The sequence below is a fragment of the Dryobates pubescens genome, chromosome 2 (genome assembly GCF_014839835.1).
Source record: "Dryobates pubescens isolate bDryPub1 chromosome 2, bDryPub1.pri, whole genome shotgun sequence".
NCBI classification, from domain to species: Eukaryota; Metazoa; Chordata; class Aves; order Piciformes; family Picidae; genus Dryobates; species Dryobates pubescens.
This window is the reverse complement of record NC_071613.1, coordinates 13466418-13474506: the sequence shown is the minus strand read 5'-3', so window position 1 is coordinate 13474506 and position 8089 is coordinate 13466418.

Sequence of the window (8089 nt, the reverse complement as noted above, 5' to 3'; positions counted from 1 at the left end):
AGCTTGCCTGGAGTAAACATCAGCCAGCACAATCCTGCTGTCAGCCTTCTGAGGCCGTGTTCTTACAGCACTTATGGCTATGGTCCTTCTTCTTTGTGGCCTCAGTTCCTGCCTCGGTGCTAGTTTCTCCTGCTTCCCCTCTCCTTACACCCTCTCTACATTGGCACCATCCCTCTTGTTATGCCAGTTCAAGCTCAGGTGTTCACCTGCTTTTCATAAGACTGCAACAGGTTTAACTGAAAGCCAACTTTCTTACTGCCTAGTAGTTCATACCCTGTATTGTGGGTCACGCTGATTGCAACACAGTAATGAAGGTCACTGACAACAAAACCCAACCCAAACAAACAAAAAAACCCCACCACCCAACAACAACAAAACCAATCAGGATGTAAAGAAGTAATTACAGGGTTCTGCACTGAGACAAGATGGGAAACAGCTGCTTAGGTAGCAGATATGCTTTCTCTTGGTGAGAACCAGCTGGAGGCTTCTGTTCTCTTTTGTACGTGCCACCATTTGAAAAGCATCTGGAGAAATTAGAGAAAGTCCAGAGGACAGCAAAAAGAGTAAGCAAATATCTTGGGAACTAAGATGAAGGCAGAAAGATGCAAAGGGATGGTGATGTTTAGTCTACAGATGAAAAGACTAAGGGGAGATGTGGTGCCAGTCAAATACAGGCAAAGCTCATGTAAGACAAAAGGATAGTTTGTTGATAGAACAAGAGAGGAGCTTGAAATGCAGACAGCATGAGCTACATCAAATAAACTCCAGTAGTGAAAGCATTCAAAAACACTACAGCCAGTTATCTGGGGGGGCTGCTGCAGTAACCATTCCTAGAAGTCTTGACAACCCTGTCCAGAATTACTCCATCTCTCTTAGGGAAAGAAGCCAAACAAAATAATCCATCCTTAATTAGAATCCTCCTGTTCTGAATCTTCTGCCAGTGCTCTCTGCCATACTCACCTAACTGTGAAGGCTGCACAAAATTCATAAGATACCTAACATACTGCACTCTGGTGGTTACCTACCTGCATGATACTGGCAGCCTTCCAGTACTTGAAGAGGGCCTACAAGAAAGCTGGGGAGGGACTTATTACAAGGGCTTATAGTGCTAGAACAAGAGGGAATGTATTTAAACTTGAGAAGGGTAGATTTAGACAGGATAGTAGAAGGAAATTCTTTAAAGTGAGGGTGGTAAGACACTGGAACAGGTTGCCCAGGGAAGTTGTGGATACCCCCTATCTGGAGGTGTTTAAAACTAGGTTGGATGAGGCCTTGAGCAACCTGGTGTAGTGGAAGATGGCAGGGAGGTCCCTTCCAATACAAACCATTGTATGAATCTATGATAATCAGGTTGTTCTATTGTCTTGGATTTGCTCTTTCACTTGCACCAAGGCTGCCTCTAGGAATCCAACCCCCCAAAATAGCTCCTTTCTGGGTATTGTGAAATGCACCCTTTGGAAAAGACCAATAGGTAGGCTGACAGCAAGCAGTGTAGTCTGAATTATGTAAATTGTTGGTAGTGTTTATATCATCTGGCCAAAAGAAAACACAGAGTTTAAAAAGTCATTTCAAATCCTAGTAGTAATTCCTTGAGACAGGACTAGTATTAAAAGAAGGGGGGGGAATAGCAACATTCTAGATTTGTTTATTGAACAGTGATTACATTCCAGTTAATCCCTTAAAGTAAGCTAATCCTTCAGACTGAAAAAGAGAATAAACTTCAACTTACTAGGGAATTAAGAGGTTACAATTCAGACTGCCCAGATCTGAAAGTACAGCCTCCAAGGTGTGTATGGCCTAGAGAGCATAAACAAGAAGAAAGCTTTTATTTTGAACAGCAAGACAAGCTTATCCATCAAGCTGCACGAAACACAGCCTTGTGCCATTCAGCTTGCAATATGAAGTGACCTGCCAGTTTGCAAAGAAGAAAGCTTGTTTTAACAGATCTCCTCACACTGACCGGATCCAGCTTTAAATAATCCCACCATGACCAGCAGGTTTTGCTGGGGTAGCATATGTAGCAGCTGTACAGAGACCCGAGTCTGTAAAGATCACAGAATGCCAGGTTGGAAGGGACCCCAAGGATCACCTGGACCAACCTTTCTAAATGATAGCATAGTCAAAATGAGATGGCCCAGCACCCTGTCCAGTGTAGGGGAATCCACTGCTTCCCTTGGGAGCTGATTCCAATCTCTAACCATTTTCATGGTGAAACATTTTCTTCTGGAGTCCAATCAAAATCTCCCCAGGAGTAACTTGTACCCATTACCTAGTCTTTTCCATGGGACTCCGTGTAAAGACACAAGTCTTGGAGAGACTACCTGGAGGTACTTCACCTGTATCCCATTTGTCAGTTTGGCAAACCAAACAAGACAAAAAGGGCAAATTTTGCATGTTTTCTCCCAAGAATCCATAACTCCTTGCCTGATGTCTCCAGGGGGAGGGTTCATATTAACCACAGTTGTTTCCTACTTGCCCTGGCTATTTGGAAGACCCCCTTGGCTATCTTTGTGAATACCACCTTTTGTATTTCTGATGTTCTCCATTTTTCATACTGATGCTTTGCTGTGTGGAGGTTTCATGTCATATTCATGATTTCTTCCAAAAGGCCATGGCTAATCCTCCTGTATGCTGCCACACTCCTCATTTGCAGCTGCTCAGTGGTGGATGACTGTGTCCCTGTTCCTGGAGGTGTTCAAGAGGGGATTGGATGTGGCACTTGGTGCCACGGTTTAGTAGTCATGAGGGGTTGGGTGACAGGTTGGACTTGGTGATCTTTGAGGTATTTTCCAACCTTATTGATTCTATGATTCTATGAATGCATGGTGCATTACTGTTATGATCTAGAGGAATCCTGTGGTTTAACCTTGGCTGGCAGCTAAGCACCATGCAGCCACTTGCTCAAGTCCCAGACCTGTGGGACAGGGGAGAGAACTGGAAGGTCTCCCCCTCTACTCAGCTCTGGTGAGACTCCACCTGGAGTACTGCGTCCAGTTCTGGAGCCCCTATTACAAGAGGGATCTGGAGGTGCTGCAAGGTGTCCAGAGAAGGGCCACGAGGATGATCAGAGGGCTGGAGCACCTCTCCTATGAGGACAGACTGAAGGAGTTGAGGCTGTTCAGTCTGGAGAAGAGAAGGCTCCGAGGTGACCTAATTGTGGCCTTCCAGTATCTGAAGGGGGCCTACAAGAAGGCTGGGGAGGGACTTCTCAGGATCTCAGGTAGTGGTAGGACTAGGGGGAATGGAATGAAGCTGGAGGTGGGGAGATTCAGGCTGGATGTGAGGAGGAAGTTCTTCCCCATGAGAGTGGTGAAGCCCTGGAATGGGTTGTCCAGGGAGGTGGTTGAGGCCCTGTCCCTGGAGGTGTTTAAGCCCAGGCTGGATGAGGCTCTGGCCAGCCTGATCTAGTGTGGGGTGTCGTTGCCCATGGCAGGGGGGTTGGAACTAGATGATCCTTGTGGTCCCTTCCAACCCTGACTGCTACTATACTATGATACTATACTAGTGAAATGAATAAAAAGCTGTGGGGTGAGATAAAGACAGTTTATTAAAAAAAAACCAAACAAAAAACCCCAAAAGAACTAATCAGCCAAACAAGCCCCCAACATCAGTAATGACAGTAATAGTAATAAAAGACAAAGAGAAAAAAACCAACAGCAAAACAAACAAGAAAAACAACCACTGAAGCTCAGTCAGGCCCTGAGCAAGAGCAAACGCTGCTAACCTCCCTCCTCCCCAGTTTTACTGCTGAGCATGAGATCATATGCTGTAGGATATCCCTTTGGTCAGTGGCTGTCCCAGCTGCATCCCTTCCCAACTTCTTGTGCGTCTCCAGCCTGCTGGCAGGGCAGTGTGCAAAGCAGAAAAGGCCTTGGTTTACTTTTCCAGCTGCTGAATGCCTCATCTGCTCACCTTGCAGCCTTTTACCCTACCACCCTGTGGCCATGAGAAGGCCAGATGATGGACTCAGCTTTGGCCAGCAGCAAGTCCATCTTGGGAACTGGCTGAAATGGGCTTTGTCCAACATGGGGTGTAACTTCTGGTGTCTTCTCACAGAAGCCACCCCTGCAGTCTCCCAGGTACCAAATACTTGCCACATAAACGCAGTACATGACCTCAAAGAAACCCTACACGGGTGTTAACAGCATCACACCAGTCTCTTCCTAAAGAGCAAATGCCTTGAAAAGGCTGCCAGTCCCTGGGACACAGCCCAAGAGATTGTCAGTTTGTAAGCACTCCTGCTCCCTGGCATTGGCAAAGACCTTTATGGCACAGCAGCTGCTTACTTGATCGCAGACTGTGAATGGGCTCCTTGAGATCACCAGATAATTACACCAGTGCTCTTTTGAGTGTCACCTGATGTAAAAGATGTCACTTGGTACACCTCTCCCCACTCTAAAGCTGCAATGTCACTCCTGAGTGCCTGCTCTTGGTGTTACACAGACATCTAGAGGGGCTGCTGCCTGTGCTGACTCCGTGCTGTTCACCAGAAACCACAACCTGCAGGAAAATAGAAGCTCTGCTGACCCTTAGTGGCCAAAAATCCTTTATGGTACTGTGGCAGTGTTTTTATAAATTCAACAGTGCTCTTGTTCTGGTGCAAGAGGAGGAAGGAGGAGGAGGGGACTGACTGACTTGCTGAGGGCAAAAACTGGGAGAAGAGACTGACCCCCACCTCACTCCAACCAGCTTTCAGGGAGCCGTAGAGAGCAATGAGGTCTCCCCTCAGCCTCCTCTTCCCCAGACAAAACCTGAGTTGCCTCAGCCCCTCCTCACCAGACTTGTTCTCCAGACTCTTCACCAGCTTTGTTGCCCTTCTCTAGAGATGCTCCAGCACCTCAGTGTCTTTCTTGTACTGAAAGACCCAAAACTGGCCCCAGTATTCAAGGTGCAGCCTCACCACAGTGACTTTACTGAAATCACTACATGCATAAATTAACCTTTTCTGCAGGTTTTTTTTCAGTGTACCTTGTTGAGGGAAAATTATTTACTTCAGAAGGAAAAAGACATCAGAGTCTGCTAGAGGCAATTTTTATCTTCTAGAAAGTGCACTAGAGCTTGAGAGGCTAAAAGGCCTTAGTGTGTATTTACACTGAAAACTTAAAAGGCCAACTGTGCCTCTGAAAATAGAAAACATGTTTCCTGCAAATCCACTTGCCACCTGAAGTGGCCAGCAATCTGCAGTTCCCAAACAGCCCCTTCACACAGTATACAGAACAGCCTACAACATCCCAGACCTTTGCAAACACTAGGATTTTGTGTAAGCTTACAAAATCAGACTTCTTTTTTTTTTTTTTTTTTATTTCCCCAAAAAGGAACTAGAAGCTTGGAAATTGCATCTCCTCCCTTCCTGCCCTATGACTCAAAAGTGCTTCGCTGCAGCTACCACTTCCACCTCACCCAATCCATGTGTTTTGCTCATGGAAATCCTCCTTCAGCCCCTCAGAGGATTCAAGTATCCTCTGTAATTATTAGTGTTGCATGAAATTGGAGAAAGTCACACCCTTCTTCTTGCTACCAACCTTAACCTTTGAAATGATGAAACAAGACCTGGTACATTAAGATTGTTTATTTTAAATGGTATTCCAAAACCCGTGGCTATATACAAATTGCCAAACTATGAAGCTTAAGATTGCATGGTGACAGTCCTCACAAAACGAGACTGCTCAGGCAGAGCTGATGCCAGTGACGAAGTTGCAGTCCCTGAAGGCACCAAAGGAGGTAGGCCTTCCTATGGAAAGAGCTAACCAAGGGCTGCCCCAGTTACCATGTGGCATTTCTTGACATTGAGACCGTCACCAGGGGGAAAAGATCTGAGTGAAACCAACAGTCGTTGTAGAAAAGGTCTTCATACCGCACTCAAAATCTGGAGACAGGTACCTGTTGCAGGGGCTTCTCCATGCCTGTCATACTCCCTCAACTAGGCCAGTCAGGGGACAAAACCAAATTAAACTAGAAATTAGAAAGCAGCCTATGCTTTTGTGATAATTTGGCAGTGATCTTTTGAGAGGGGTTGTTGTTTCAGGGATAATGTATAGGCATGGACAAGGCTGATGGTTATGCTGAAACTTAGTTTAGATAGTAGACACGTGGATGGGATGAAATGTGTCATCCCTCAGCCAGTACACAGCAGCTTTTCATTTCTTTGCACGGGCAGATTAACTGCTGCCTCCTCTCACGTTCCCCCAAGACTGAAGGCAGAGATATGCTTCATGAGTTTGTTTTATACACAGACAGTTGAAGATACGTTTTAGTAATGCTTCCCCTAGAAATCTTACCAAGAGCACAGTACTGAAATCAGTGCAACACAATCAAAGTGACAGGAAGGAATATTTACAACCATATTGTATTGTACTGAAATTGCAAGGTCAGAAACTCCTAAAGTGCAAAGCTGGCTATATTCTACACAGACACAGGGATCCGTTCTCTTGCTCATGGTATGAGCCACTACTACTACTACATATCCATGCTGAACACTGAAGTGACCAAAGATCATCCTGAGGCTGACAGGCACAGCTCCTCTCCTGAATGCAGCGAGAGCTGCACATCAGCACCCAAGGGCCACATTTAGTCCCTCAGTTGTAGGAGTGTCACATGCTGGATGGAGATTAACTACTGTAAACCCAGGAACAAGAAACATGGAGGAAAGTGTATTTAAATACATGGAGGAAGGGATTTAAATAGAGATCTTCCAAAGAGCTTTATGGTTTGGTTTATAGTAGGTTATAGACAATCACTACAGTTTTAAAAGCACAAAACAGAGGGCCCAGCACTCTGTAGTTTATTCTGCTGCAGCTCTCTCCTAGTTCCGACTGGGCACACGGTTTTAAAGACTATTTACACCAAAAAGATTTGCAGGTTAGCCATGAGAGCCTCTAAAACCAGGGAGAGGCCAGAAAAGCAGGCTCTTGCAGCATGAGAGTGTTGCCAAGTCACCATTCAAAAGACTTCATCCTGAAAAACTTCTAAAGGAAATCGCAACACAAGGAACGTGGCTGCTGGGTTCAGCTGAAACCGAGATTAACTGAGACTCCCAGTGAATCCACCCATAATCTTAAGCACATTGGACACTTAACCTACACATTATTTACAGTAAGTCTAACTACTACCCAACAAAACCAGGAGAGAAAGCTGCTCATGGACTCATGGCCGCTCTCTACACGTCGCAAATTCAACACTCTAGGTTCTTGAGTAAAGCTACCCAATGTTTGCCACAGGATTTTAACCACGCATAAACAAAGTCTGTCTTGAAAAGCAACACATGGTGACTGAATTGGTTTGTTCCATTAGGCTATTTTTAAACTACTACATCATATTTACTGAAATAGTCATGGCCTAAGCCATGGCCTGCGCAGCTAGGCTTAAGTAATGCCTTCATCTGACACGATCCACTTGGTTATGCCCCAAACTATTTACAGTCAACTTGATTCAAACAAACCACCAACAAAAAATAATTGCAAATCTGGTAAGTTACCTTTCCTAAGGAGTTGTTTGGGAATGATTTAACCATCACCTGTTAGTTTTATTTTGTGATATTCATACACTGAAATACATGCATGGGGGAAAAAAATCATTAGAAATGAGTGCCAGGACTTATACATGCGTTCACAAACAGGGGGGAGTCTGTGCCTAAGTGTGGAGGATGTGGAAGGGAAAATGAAGGGAGGAGGGAAAAGAATCCAGGCTGCATAGAAGGAAAGGGACAGGGAACTGCTTGAAAGAGTCCAGCCCAAAGCCACAAAGATGATTAAGGGAGTGGAACATCCCCCCCCTGTGAGGAAGGACTGAGGGAGCTGGGGCTCTTCAGCTTGGTGAAGAGACTGAGGGGTGACTTCATATTGTTTATAAAGATGTGAGGGGTGAGTGTTGGGAGGACAGAGCCAGGCTTTGCTCAGTGATGTGCAATGATAGGACAAAGGGCAATGGGTGCAAGCTGGAGCAGAGGAGGTTCCATGTGAATATAAGGAAAATCATTTTCAGTGTGAGGGTGACAAAACACCAGAACAGGCTGCCCAGAGAGATTGTGGAGTCTCCTTCTCCAGAGACATTCAAAACCCATCTGGATGCATTCCTGTGTGACCTACTCTAG